Source organism: Megalops cyprinoides, chromosome 24 (genome assembly GCF_013368585.1).
Source record: "Megalops cyprinoides isolate fMegCyp1 chromosome 24, fMegCyp1.pri, whole genome shotgun sequence".
Classification (NCBI taxonomy): Eukaryota; Metazoa; Chordata; class Actinopteri; order Elopiformes; family Megalopidae; genus Megalops; species Megalops cyprinoides.
The window spans coordinates 16,466,540-16,481,381 of NC_050606.1; the positions used below are offsets into that span (position 1 = coordinate 16,466,540).

The window sequence follows — 14,842 nt, forward strand, 5'->3', positions numbered from 1 at the left end:
GGGGGGGGGTGTATGGATCTCTCGACTGAGCGATGCAGTTTGTGTTTGCGACATGGTGGAAATGTTTGCTAGGGACCAGCACTTGCTAGAGCCCAGCCATTGCTGCTGAAACTCCCTTCTCAAGGTCTTGTGAGAGACAAACAGCTGCCTGCGTCGGTATGCTCCTGAGGGACCAGGGACTCGGGTAAGGTCAAAAGCTCTGAGTAAGTGCAATGCGTGGCTTACCTACTGCTCTCTCAAAAATATCTCCCTAGTATGTGTCAAGCCAGAGGTAGACAGCCTTGTCAACAGAGTGTTCTACTTCCACAAATTACCTCTGCATCACAAATCACCTCTGTATCCATGCCAATTCGGCCAAACGTCCCATAACTTTGTCCAAATACAGCTTTGTGACGGAATAGAAACGGGCAATGATTGGTTCACTGCAGGTGCCTGGTCGCTGACTCATTTTAAAGAACATCTCATCGCAGATGAATGTGTTATTGTGTGAGCTGTTCCGAGAATGTGAGACCAAAATCGGGCTGTTTTTCAGTCATCTCCTCCAACAACTGCTGCTGAACGATCGAAACTTCAGACAGGTGCACTGCTTCATGGAAATCTAACGGTACATTTCCCGAAGGAGTTCTTTGCTTTGCTTTGTTTTTTCTAAATTTTTTCAGCCTCACGTCAAAAAAGGCTGAGACAGGAAGGAGCCATCGGTATTGTGGCACAGACGCACCAGAAAGGGCTGAAGTCTGGAGTGGGGCTAAGGACACTGCCCTCACAACTGATGGAGCAATTAAACTTGATTAAATACTTAAGCACGTGATATCAAGCTTCAAACTGAATAAACATACACGCTTTGTGTTATTGTTGGAATGATGCACGACACAGTACAAAAAACACAGGAAGCAGTAAGCTGGAAGCGACACAAATGTCACTTCAGGAGAACACCAGATCAGGAGATGAAAATTGTACCGGCAACAACAGGGCTGACCTATCAGCTCTGTGACTTCATATTAGAGCCAACGCAGGACAGTTACTGACAATCAAGGCAAACGTTCGACCCTGTCAAACAGACACCGTCTCCATGCTGTTGCTGTAGGGTTGCAGCAGTAACCCCCCTGCAACATCGCGAGAGCTCTGTAAGAACACTACATGTTCTCCCAGAAGGGAGCTTCTGCAATGGCTTGTTTACGCATTCAGTAATGCACTTATCATTTCAGGAAACTACTTTCCAGCATGTCTAAATTTCCTGTCCCCCCCGCATTCTGTCTGGCACCTCGGTAATGCGGTCCAGGAAAAAACAAGCCCAAGAACTCGGGGCCGTCGTGCACGCGGCTAAATATACCGCCCGGTGCACGCGGTGACGCGGTGACAAAGGCCGGAACGGACTGCCACGAGGAAGGATGTTTCGGCAGTTGGGTATTGTGCAGGGCTTCCTGTAGTGGAGAGGTGGAATACAACTGTATATGGAATGGAGCCAGCACTGTTAACTAGTGGAGGACCGCGACTCTGTCAGGCACTCGCCCCGGCTCTAACTGACCGCAGAAAAACACCCACCACGTTTATTTATTTACATAGCGGGTTGCCCTTAATGGCGGTGAATTCCGCAGCTCACATTTAACATTGTGTCCTCGCCGTGTACAGTAATCAAAGGCATTTTCTCGGATTAGAAAAAGGTGCAGAACATCAATCAAGCTGTTCCGAAGACGCGCACCTGGAAAATGCCAGAGCAATCAGTGTGGCTGCCTGGCAGGCTGATTACCCTGGATCGCCGGGAACGACAGCCGCCGCTGTGTCATCTGCGGGTCCTCCGCAAAAACCCGCCAGTTGCTGACACGGCCGCTGACACGACTGTTTCCTATGACAGGGGACTGTGAATCCATTGTGTCATCAGTCACAGAGTTAAACAATGAAAGATTACACAGAGCTGGGGGAGACATGTTTTAGCCGCGTTCAGGTGCGCGGTGACGCACATGAAAAACAATGCCACAAAAAAAAAAAAACAATGCCACTGTGAGATACTTTTCCACGTTCGCATGTATGCAAGTGGGCTTACAGTAAGATTATACCCTAAAGAGAAATTTGACAAGGACACAATAAAATGAAAACATTCTCTAAACCTTTCCTGTGAAGGTGTAGCGTTGTGAGAACATTGCCACGACCGCAAAGAACCGTCAGAATGTGAGGCGTCAACTGGGATTGAGACTGTTGGAGCGATAAGTTGAAAGCCACACCCCCTGACCTTCGCATTCCCACAGCATGGGGACTTCCTGAAGAAACAGGAAGTAGGTCAACCGTGGAGAGAGAACGCTCAGCCTAATGTGGTACAGGCCCATGATGCACTGACAGCCTCAACACAGCAGGAGTTGCTTCTGCAGACAGGAGAAGGCATGAAAGGGAAGGCTTGAAGCTTACTCTACCAGCTGTCTGTTGTAAAGCTGTCTGTGGACACACGGGACCAGCACCAACTGTCTTTGAGCTGGGTCTGTAACTGACACCTTGAACTCATCCAGCACACACCAAGCCAATAGCTAACAGCTTATAATTCTAAGACTGAATTGTAAACGCTGGTTTCAGATACACTATATGGACAAAAGTATTTGGCCACACCTGTTTTTCAGGGTTTGGGCTAGGCCCCTTATCTCCAGTGAAGGGCAATCTTAATGCTTCGGCATACCAAGACATTTTGGACAATGCTATGCTTCCAACTTTGTGGCAACAGTTTGGGGAAGGCCCTTTTCTATTCCAACATGACTGTGCCCCAGTGCACAAAGCAAGGACTATAAAGACACGGTTTGATGAGTTCGGTGTGGAAGAACTTGACTGGCCCGCAGTCAGAACCCTGACCTCAACCCCATCGAGCACCTTTGGGATGAACTAGAACGGAGATTGCGAGCCAGGCCTTCTTGTCCAACATCAGTGCCTGACCTCATAAATGCTCTACAGAATGAATGGGCACAAATTCAAAATCTTGTGGAAAGCCTTCCAAGAAGAGTGGAAGCTGTTATAGCTGCAAAAGGGGGACCAACTCCATATTAAAGTATATGTATTTGAATACAATGTCATTACAGTCCCTGTTGGTGTAATGGTCAGGCGTCCGAATACTTTTGCCCATATAGTGTATGTTCAACCAAACAAGTTCCCAGGGTTTGACGACCCTTGGTGCCTTTCAAAGGCTCTCCAAACGCTGACAGTGTCAGAGACATTGCCGCATTTTGTCTGGCCTTGCGAATACACTCACAAGCTCCACAACAACAGCTGGCATTTGTGCCATACTCTGCACTGTCCCTTTCAAAGAGGAAAATTAATAAAAAGGACATTCTGCGGCAGCGTTTACAGCAAATGCCAGGGCATTCACAGAGGGAATGATTAGGAGCTGAGCTGCTGGAGATGAAGCACTAAAGGGAAGCAGCAGGGGGCTCTAGCTCTGTCTTAGAACAGCTACTGATAGCATTAACAAAGTGGTAAATGGTAATGGAGCTTTGGAGCAGGGTGGCTGTGTGTGTGTGTGTGTGTGTGTGTGTGTGTGTGTGTGTGTGAGTGTACATGTGTCTGCTTATGTGTGTTTGTGTGTGTATGTGAGTATATGCGTGTGTATATTTTCTGTGTGTGTGGGTGTGCATGTGCGTGAATGTATGTGTGACTGCTTATGCTTGTATATGAGTGTGTGTGTGTGTGTGTGTGTGTGCACGTGTCTAAATCAACCGCATGTAGCCAAATGCTATCTGCTTTGCAAGCTCCTGCAGTGACGGCTGACTGAGGAAGTGACTACAGCAGGATACAGTAGATAGCCCATGGGGTGACGGGGGGGACAATCATTCGGCGGGTGAGTCACCGCCCCCTCGGACACAGGATGCTGGAATTTCCCCCTTCGCCAGACAAGCGGTACCCTGCCTAGCAACAGGACGGCCCTTCTGCTATCTCCTCACTCCTTGCTAAGCTACGCTGGACGCAAGCTGCACTGCATTCAGCCTACACTGCAGTCGCAATACTGGCCAGTGTCCCATCCCGACGCAGAGGCAGCAGTGCAGCATTTATGCCGGGGCTGCATGGAATCGAACGTCTCCAGACTGGAACGAGCGCGCAGTCCCCGCGCTGAGCTGTGCACGCCGCGTACACAGCTAGACCGTATGTGCCAAGCATGGCCTGTGCACCGAAATTTACTGCAGTCTCTCAGACGGGCCGTTCCCGGTCCGCGCTGCGTCCTCCAAGCGAGCCGGCTCAATTTATGGCCAGCCGCCGCTGACGCAGAGAGTGGGAGCGGATGCCAAGTCATCTTCTTCTTGGCCGCAGCGCCGGGAGACCGATGCGGGAGGAGAAAAGCGGGGGCATTTCCATTAAGCCGGGCCCTCTGCCTAGCGCTGTGGAAACCCGGTCATACGCAGTAGCGCTCGCTGTAGACAAGTCACTAGACTTGAACGGATGGAGTCGTACAGCCAGTACCCTCGGGCCGTGCGGGCAGAGCCCCAATCGCAGCTGCCCTCTGCTGTCATCTGAAAATCAGCATTGCACTGTGGGAAAGTCACTGTGCTGTCTTTTTAGACAGAGAATGTTACACAAACACAGAGTGCTTCTACTGGGCCCAAGCAGATGTTGTACTTAAGGACCAGATATTCGGCTTCCTGTGCCTCAGACTGAAAATTCTGTCTCCATTGTTGGAGTGTTCTGGTGTGCCAGCTCATTATGACTGTTCTTGAAGGGGCGTGGTCTAAAAGATAACATCCACAGTGATAGAGCCATAACTAGGACCTCCTGTTACCGACATTCTTGATAAGGAATTAAGTAGTACGGAAGGAATGCGGGAACTGACTATCTGGTCAAAATATAGAATATCTCTGTGTGAACACTACGCCACCCTTCAGCGAGTCACGTCGTAGCGCAATCTCTTTCCACCGGACATATGACCTCACTGCATCTGGTGGTGTCATGGCGACATGATAGCCAATAAAGAACCACCCGCTTCTCCGGTGTTGGGAAACAGCTCTGAGAAGAAGAGGACTCGCTGAACAATGAGGGAGGCCTGCCACACTGAAATGAACGGGAGGGGTTACACATCATTTACGATGAACTGGGCCAATGTGCAACAGGCAAGACCGGACAGCAGCCTTCTTACCGCACCTGCCTAAACGGAGCACAAGTAATCTGATTTATTCTGGCAGGAGAATGGGTTCTCTGACATTCTGTTTGCCCCAGTTCTTCTAAAGCTTACAGCAGAGCCTAGGTCATTAAACAGGAATAGCAGCGCAGGTCCAGCATGCGAAGGCTTTAGCACAAAGAGGCGTAGACAATAAAGGTCGCTTTGAAATGGCCAGATATCAGGTGATAACGGTTTTTTGTTTGTTGACACGTGTGGACCCTTCACTGTCATTCACAGCTTTGTCACAGTTTCCAGCAGTGTAGGAGCCGTCTCCATGGTGACATCTCCTCACTGGAGGTGATACTACACAATGTAATATAGCAATGTGTGTGTGTGTGAATCTGTGTCTATATGTTTAGGCTTTGATTGCTGTCACTAGCACCATATGAACAAAATCTGTGAATCACACATTCCTCCATCTGATTTCACATTAACACCAATGCAAATCAGCATATGAAATCAGACGGATTTGATGCTCCCTTGGGGATGCAGTTATTCCATGATGCAGAACTCAGAGAGGCCCAAACTGCACAAACTACTGTAATGGGAGAGACAAGCAAAGAAAGCCTTCTTCTGGAACATCTTATAGAGGGAGAGTGACAGCCCTAAACTGACAATGGGATGAAAGAGATGGAGGTGAGGCTAAAAGCTGGCATATCCAGCGATGAAATGCATCAGAAAAACACCGCAATCTGCTTCCAAGGAATGGGGAAATAAAAGAAAATGCCTTGAGCCATAGAGGCACTTTTGATGTTCACTTCTCATCAGCTTGCCTTAGCAGTTGCCCTCCGAAATGCACCTGCGCTCCTGCCTAAATCCTCCCACCCCAGGCCTTGCGCATAACGCACGCCACACCTCTCTGAGCACCATGCCGCCTTTCCCGCAGTCTGGGGAGGTTAACGCCCTCCGCTGCACAAGTCCCAGATCGAATGCTAACCCACTCTCCCTCTGATCTGCCTTTCAATCGTTTTTCACATGGGGACTGATCTGGGGTCAGGGTGCTGCGCCAGACCGAGGCTAGCCGTGCTATCAAAGGGGACTGGAGTGAATCCTTCGGCCGTTCGAGCGAGGGGCCCGCGCTGTGTGCATTGAGGGATGGCAGCCGACACGGAGATGAGAGGAGAACCGAAGCTTAGCCCCGCAGACGGGGCCCGGCACCCCCTTTCCGCCCCCCCTCCCTCCCAGTCTGAAGATCCGGGCTGCTGCTGGGATCTGAGCCCCTCTTCTGACAGGCGGAGCACTTTGGCGCTCTCTAGTAAAGAGGCTTCTAAGCCTTCTGCACTGACTCAGCGTTCTCCCGCCTCAGCAGAAAATCTCCTCTCGCAGACGATCAAAAGTGACCGCGGCCCGCTGTGCTTGGCCAAAAGGATAGGAGCCTCAGTCGCATTCTTGAACCCAAACCCTCTCGCAGCGAGGGCGTGTGCCTTGGACACCGTCCCCAGACGCGGCCAGCTTGTATAAAGGATGAGGCAGGGCCATTCCGTCTCGCTACAGTTCCCCCCCGAGGGATTCCTGCTCAAAAGGAGGCCCAGCTGGGAAAAGGCGTAGCTATGTGGCCTGAAAATTAGGAGCTGAACTCAGCTCCGGGCTGACGCGGTGAGACAGAGACGGCGCTCAGCTGTCTCGGACGCCCCCCCTCCTCGCGGCTCCCGCTCCGGAGGGAGAAGCAGGTGCTGCGGGTGCTAATGAAATCAAGCGCTCTCCTCTGGTTAACTGTGCGCTAATGTTTGGCAGACAGCGGCCCAGTCGAGCTCAGAGCTGCGGAAAAAAGCCATCCGCTACAAGGAGCCTCCCTCTGTGTCTTATTAAAATGACAGGTTTAGCTGAGCCATGTGAGGAGTTTACTCACGTACTGTAAGGGTATTGATCTGACTGGGGTAAACTATTCCAACCTGAGTGGCTGTTTTTTCTTCCCTGTCGAAAATAACAGAGTACTTTGTCAACCTGACCTTGGAAGTGAATACAGTAGCTGCCTTTGAAAAGATTGATTAAGAATGATTTTTTTAAATGTAAATTACTTCAACCATCTTCTACTGTTCTACTTCTACTGTCGTTTAATAAAACATAAATGAATGCAGATATACCTTATGTTTATCAGAGCTGTGCGCAGTTTCGTTGGATTATGACACCTGTGGTGAAGTTGTCTCAGTATTTCTTAATGTGCTGACAGCTCCCCAGCAGGTGAGCCTGCCAAAGATCTGATTCCTATTGATCTCCGCGCTGCCACCCCCTCCTGTTAGCTGAGATTCAGACACTGTGGTTTTTTTTACAGTTAACTGTGTGATGCAGACAGCTTGCAGAGGACTGCGGACATGCAAGATTCAGCGCGACACTCACAAGGATTCTGGTAATGGTGATGTCAAACACGGAACCTTATCACCTGTGTTAACCCCAAGACCACGCTGGAAGAGGCTAGTTCCAACGTAAGGACATCAGTTTCTACGGCAACCGCTCCCTCACCCAGGAAACTGAGTGCGTGCATGCGTGTATGTGTGGGTGTGTGTGTGTGTGTGTGTGTGTGTGGCTGGGGAGGTGGGAGGGAAGTCAAATGTACAAACTGTTCCAAGTGACTGGACTGTTCTGTTAGTGTTCAGGTATACGAGTACATTGAAGGTGAGCTGGCTGCAGTTCAACTGATTGTGTTTGCGTGTTGAAGTTACATTTTGAATGGCTTTAACCTATCCACTCTAATATGGTGTACTCAACTGGCGTAGACAAGAGCATACTGTAGCTACCTGACATTCTATTTTTAATTTCTAAGTTCTCCTGAATCTGTAAAGACCAAACCATAAGGCATACACATTGAGAGATTTTTCACAACTGAGGTCAAGTGCCACCAGAGTACAGCAACTGTATCCCGCTTGGGATTTGAACCCATGACCACAGACTGCAGAGCCTGGTGCCAGAACCAGAAGTCAAAGGTGCCGAACTCCAGATCTCTGTTTCATAAAGCGATGGAATTGCTCAAGTTCGGTACACTTCTACCAGGCGCTGAAAGGAACGAGCCATCTAAACAGTGACCAGTCGCCTGTCAGTTCCACTCCAGAGAGTATCCCTCTGGAACACATGACTCTGGGGGCAGGGGAGGTCCAGCAGAGGCCGGGGGGGCGGGACACAGGAATTTACACACTCCTTTCAATACCGCAGGCTTCACCCCTAATCCTATTTGCCTCGCCATTTGCACCACATAAAAAAGCGCCAATTAATCCAGAGCACAAAACCGGTGTCAGCGCACAATAGGAGCCCCTGGAGCAGCATTAATGCCATTCTCCCTCGTTTAGACACTCAGCCATGGAGCCCGGTCAGAGCCACTTATGCTGGCAAGAGGCAGGACAGTCCCTCTCTGCAGTATCTCCAAGATCATTACGCAAGCTACCTCCTCACTTACCCCTGTATTCAATCAACCCGTGTCAGTACATGCATGAACAAGCATGGAAACTGACCCTCAAGTGTCTTGTTTGAAAAAGACTGAATGAAAATTCTGAGACTTCACCACTGAAATGGCACATAGGCATCTCTTTTACCAGACTGTATTTTCTTGTCCCTCCCTGCACCTCCCCCTCCCTCCCCCACCCACACACACACACACACACACACACACACACACTCACTCACAGACACACACACACAAACACACACTCACACGCGCACAGACACACACAAACAAACACACACACAGCTGCCAAAATGCAGTGGGATTTCCTGGTCCTTCAAAAATGAAGGTGATAATCATTTTTGAGCTTAGCATCAAGCGCAAGTTCAGCATGAAAAAATCAAAGTGGTTTCTTAGCACAGTTGACCACCCTCAGTAATTGCTGAAGGGCAAAAAATCTTGAACACAGAATATGAGAAATGCTTGATTAAATGTAAGCTAACATGCGGGCTGCAATACTATAAAAAATAAGCAGGCAATTTACACCGGTCGGAATACCAATCCACGTTTCCTGAAGCACTGTCACCTCCTTTAAAGAGCAGGGCAGATAAGGTGTGAAATGAAAAATGGGTCTACATAACCTATTGATTTTCAACGAACAAACAGAACGATTCCAAAAAACAAGTGGAGAGGGATTTCTTTATTCAAAACATTCTGGCAAATTTTGAGCACTTTCACATCGAATGCACATTACTCTAAAAACTAAATCAAGAGGAAAACTGAGCTTCAAATTTAGCCAGATATTACTTCTCTTTTCAATATTTAATATGGTCTGCTGGCCAAATGCAGCCACTGATATGAGATAGTTAAGCACTCTCTCCAGCAGGGGGCCCCAGTGCGCTGCGCAGAGACTCTCCGGAGGGGAGGCCGGACATCAGAGCGGTGCGGCTGCAGCCAAGGAATGCCAGGAATTCCCCTGTGCCCCCCCGCCGCCCCTCCTCCCTGCGCTCGCCCTGGCCACGCTCTTATCTCCCTGGCCCATTGGCTGCCCCGAGCACGGAAACCGCCGCCGACAGCCGCTGCGCTTCCGTGCGCCTCTTCCTGCGGCCTGTTTGGGACGGCGCAGCTGGGGCCCGCGGCAGCGCGGCTCAGGGATTGCCTCTCCCCAAAGCACCCGGCCAGAGTAACATTCACAACACCACTCTCGGGTGTAGCATATAAAGCTGGTTCAAACGAATGCATACGAGTCACGCTGCTCTAAAGTTGCAGCAAATGGGACAATATTAAAGTAATGGCAAGAAAATGCCATATGTCAGCTGGGTAGCCATCAAATGTCCCGTTTGCATAAATCAAATGGTTTGGGTTCCCTGACTGAGTCCCTCTGCTTTGCTCTGAATCTCGCTTTTGATCACAAGCGGTCATTGGAAATCAACTCTCCCCGGGCTCGTCAGTACCTTCGCTGTCGGAAAACAAACAGAACTCTGGCGCAAAGGCCGCGCTCGATGCTCTCAGGAGCCCGCATTCTCCAGGCCTCAACGTGACTCATTTTCGAACGGGCCCTCAGTCCGGGAGCCAAGGTTAACGCCGCCTGGCATTTCGAGTGGTTAAAGAAAAAAGCAGGTGGCCGTGTTTGCTCTTTCTGTCAATATCGTGCCGGCGTCGAAGCTAAGCCCTTGTTTTGTTCTCAGCGAGGGAAGGCCTAAGGCCATGGGGAGTGCGTACTGGGGGGTGGGGGGGGGGCACTGATTGTTAATGCAGCCTGGCATTTAAAAAACACTGAAAGCGTGAGACTAGGCAGTACCGCTCGGTCTCTGTGGCTGCATCGGGGGGAGCTTTACAGCTTCGTCTCTTCTGTGTGCAGCCAGTGAAAATTTCCAACAGAGGACACACTGGTGGTGCCATGTTTGTGTATAGAAGGCAACTGCGCACCCTGCCGTGCTAAGCACACCGACGCTCACAGGGGCTGTCACTGACAGACATGCTGAATACCACTTTGATCCCCTCTGTGGAGGCATGGTTTTTTTTTAAACGACCGTTACCCTGTATGCAATTTAGTGCACCAACAGCCAGAGGAAAACTGAAAGTGTGTTTGGGAGTTTGACCCACGATTGTATTCTGTCTGCTGAATGCTCCTGGTCAGCCACAGCATGAGTGTGCAACCCTTATTGGGTCTCTGCTAGCTTTATCACTTGAACAAAGCCCTCCCCTTTCTGCACACATTCCTGACACTTCTGATTGGATGACGCGGTGATTGGCAGCTCTTGATCACACCCCTTTGTTCATACTTGGAGACAATGCAAAAGGTGCAGTGGGACAGAGAAAGGGACCTGTCTCTTCCCCATCTACTGCCAGGGCTTGTGAATGCTCTTGAGAGTGGGGGGGGGGGGGGGGGGGGGGGGCTCGTCAATGGACAGCCCACACCATCCCCCAACAAGCTCTCCACTCTTCTGGCCCCAGAGGCCAGAGAGGGCAACATGGGTTTGTTCAGGTCAGCTTGTGATGTACCTGCATAAACAGTTAAAAGTGGAGCCTAATAGACATATCCTGTTTTTACCCCTAAGACCGATTCTAGTATAAGTCTTTGGCCCTTCTAAGTTCTTTGTCAAGGTTGTCTTCTCACTTCTTTGGCTCTAGTTTGTTTTCTACGCATACAAATTGCAGTGCCCTACCATCTCAATGGCTCTATTTCTGTTAGGCACCAGTCGACTCTCAAGACTTGCTGCGTGGAGAAACTGTGTGACAAGCTGAACAGGAACTGACAGAGCATCAGGATAGACACTGAATTCTACTCCCCAAGAGAGCTTATATTCAAGCTCAAATCAGCCTCCCGAATGTCAGCACACTCGCGTGACTTCATGCAGTTAGCATGACAGACACACAACAGCATGGACATGTGCCCCTAAAACAATCAATCTACCACTAGCTTGAGGATTCTTCTTTTGCTGTCAATCATTGACTTAGAGCACTGATTCTCAGTCCTGCTCCCCCCCCCCCCCCCCCCGCATGTTTTCCATCTTTCCCTGCTCTACCTACCTGACCGAACTCATCAGTGGCGCTTTTGATTAGCCGAACACACCTGATTTAATAAAGAGCATGTTAATTATTTCAATCAGGTGTGTTTGGAGCAAGGATAGACTGAAGATATGCAGGACAGGGGGGCTCCAGGAGTAGGATTGAGAAACACTGATTTAGAGAATTGTCCTGAACATGCTAAATGCCAATAATGTGCTTGGTTGAATTCTGTGATGTTTTGCTTTGTATATCATAAATGGCTCCATATATTTAGTTATTGGGTCTTTATGAGATATTCTGCCACACGCGGTTTGTTCAGTAAAGGGCAAACCTCATGGGAATACATGAAGTCAATAAAGCGATAAATTAAACGGAGACTGAATTTTGCGGATTTGGCCACCCTCCAAAACACAAGGAGATATCAGGTTATTAAGACTTGTCAACATTTTGTATGCAAGCAGCCCATTTCACAAAGTTTTCAGATCGTCCTCTATAACGGTTAATAACAAAAGCTGTCTCGCCTACATGTAGATCTACGCAAGGTCCGGCGCCAGGTGGTGTAAGACAACATTAATTACGTCATGGCCCATCAAATAGCCTGCGAAGGATACTAACTGTGTATCTGGGTGGCTTTCTGCCATGAGTGTGTGGTGCTGTGCAGCGGGCGGTCGTTGATGCAACATCTTCTAGACAACGATAAATTGCCTGTTCTGACAAGTCTCTGTGGTGCAACTGGAGATTAAGCCTCCGTACCTACTGCGTATATCAGCAAGAGTGTGTTAAACAGAAGCCATCCGCCTCACGATGCCGAAACAGTTTACTGGTTTCTTCGGGGATTTAAAATGCAATCGCCCAATTACTGTCTGCGTAGAGACTGGCACGGACAGCGGAGCATCGCTGTTCTGTTCTACGCAACGTTCGTCTCGCATTGCAATTTTTGACGCACGCATGCATAAGCAAATTCACTAGTGGGACTAAAGATAAGAGTAAAACGTGGGAGACCGTAACAGACTTACCTTGGTATCAAAACTGGGGAACAGCGATGAAACACGCCAACACCATCTTCGCTCCGTGGTGACTGTGCAATATCCTTGACTACAGAAACTGTGCAGACGCTGTAAAATGGAAACGTGCAAATGAAAACGTGTCTCGAACACAGCTGATTGAATGTCACAGCGATTTTCATCCCAATTTAGCAAACAGGCATGTCAACTTCAAAAATAAAAACGCTCGAGCACTTCTGTCTAACAATATTAGGCTACAGGTAACCCGGATACATAAAGTTTAACTGTTTGGATACAAGTCAAAGTTAACGCTCTCGAAGATAAGTGGCAAACTTAAGTGCAATATTTGTACTAACGCATAACATCACAAATAGATAGACTAGCTACTATAACTCTTCACCTTGCTTAAGGCTTCTTACGCGAACCTGCTTGCCTTTACGACCGAAATAAGAGGTGGACTATGGTAACCAATGAAATCAATCTTAATTCATACAAACCACCCTTCCCGGCGTTTTGGTGTGATGCACTACCACTTCGCCCATATAGGCAGCAAAGTAACGTGTGCACATCTGTGCTGCCCGTGCAGGAAAACGACTGTAAGAGCAAGTTCAGAACATTCAGTCCAAGAAATGACCACGTGATCCGCGGTGCGAGTTGCATCGATCAGACGCAGCAGACCAGTACGGCTGATAAGACCGACCGTCAAATCACTGGGATCAATACATTTAAATATGCATTTCAATGAGAAAGTACGCAGTCGTAACAAGTCAACCCAATTACCAACTATTGTTGACCGTTTTATTCATACTTTTGGAAGGGATCCGTCTTAACACACACACACACACACGCAAAGAGCACGTTGTGTATGTAACGAACCTGCGTCTGAGAGAAGGAATGTGCAAAATTCTCCGAGAGATCATCAATCTTCTACTCTGTGTAGGCACTCAGAGGCAACGTTGCGCGAATTTTGCAGTGGCAAGTGCATCCAATGTTGAGGGTCACAGGACAGTTACCTCTCAAGGTTGTTTTCTGGTCCCTTGCGAATCCGAATGGCACGGGACAAGAACGCCCCAAAGCCAGTGTGTCGCTTCTCCGCAGTCACACCGGCCATGCGCACATGTTGCCCCTTTTTACCGTCACCAGCCCCATATCCCACCTACTATTGTATTCAGCGGAACCAACTCCTGCGAGTACAGATTGTTCAGCTAGTCTCAGCACCAACAACTTGTTCAGATAGTTCCAAGGAAAACGAGGTCTCTACAGTCTAGGATCTGGACACTGTCGATCTCGCTTGTCAGCTGGTATATGGTCATAGACACTGCAAACCATCAGCTTGGTAGCGGTTCAGGAGCCGGAATGCGCGAGGTGGAAAGCGTGCGCGGTGTCCCCCAGGCGCCGGGGGGGGAGAGTGAAGGGGGGAGGGTCTGTCGGCTCGTTGTGAAAGACGCACAGCCGCAGAATAATAATGAGGTTTTATTGCTGCAACAGCAGGGACAGATTTTGTTTTGTCTTGAGCTAGATTAGTAACTGGATTTACATAGCATTGGCAGATTATCATTAATTGACCTGTTAAAAAAACTAACTCCCTGGGAGGTCAATGAAAGCAGAGCAGCGCAAGAATCCCTAGGATACGCTCTGTAGCTAAAACGCCAAACAGGATATTTCAAATCAGCTAATTAATAATTTTTGAATAATTCTGCTGCTGGGAGCAAGGGAAAACTGTTGTATAATAGCAATTGATTATTTTAAATACCCTTATTTTAGAGATATAATGAAAGTAGGAGCGCTTACAATGTCCCAAGTTCAGCAATGTCCAGGTTTCCACATAATTATGTGATTTTTACAGCAATGCAGTGTCTTTTTTTTGCTGCGTCATAAATCTTTGGTTCTTTCTCAACATGTAGCTGAACTAATGTAATATTTACAGCAATGCGATGTTTAAATTTTAATATACCTCTATACCATCACACACGTTTGACAGTTTGTTGCTGTGGCGACGGACTCAAAACTAGTTTATTCCAAGGCTGCAAAAGTTTAATGCCCATTGCAGACAACATAAATCTGTGGCATGAAAACATTGTACAAGGATGCTTTCCTGTCCGCACACATACTCCCGCTATACTTTGTGATGCATTACGTAAAATGACATTCCTCAGTTCAAAACTACACAAGCAAGTACCACACATCTACACAGCCGTTAATCTCACAAACACTGCAAGAAAGTTTTTTAGTGTACGAGTTCCCGCATGCATTATTCAAGGGAAGCTTTCCATACCAAGGAATCAAGAAAAACAACTACGGAGAGATAGAGAGATCAAAGGAAGGAATTGG

General features: G+C 48.5%; 1 protein-coding gene across 3 annotated transcripts in view; it reads right to left on the bottom strand.

Moving 5' to 3' along the window:
* The window catches only part of LOC118771242 (transmembrane protein 108-like), a 45,503-nt gene extending 31,651 nt beyond the window's left edge, over nucleotides 1–13,852 (bottom strand). The window contains exons 1-2 of one of the 3 annotated variants that reach the window (XM_036519177.1): nucleotides 13,525–13,852; nucleotides 12,524–12,622 (exon numbers count right to left, since the gene is read on the bottom strand). The gene's annotated coding sequence lies outside the window, so the exon portion shown is untranslated. Of the gene's footprint in view, nucleotides 1–12,523; nucleotides 12,623–13,008; nucleotides 13,091–13,387; nucleotides 13,505–13,524 lie in introns of those variants that run through there. The other 2 variants (XM_036519178.1, XM_036519179.1) reach the window with 2 other exon arrangements.
* Between the last annotated feature and the right edge of the window lie 990 nt (nucleotides 13,853–14,842).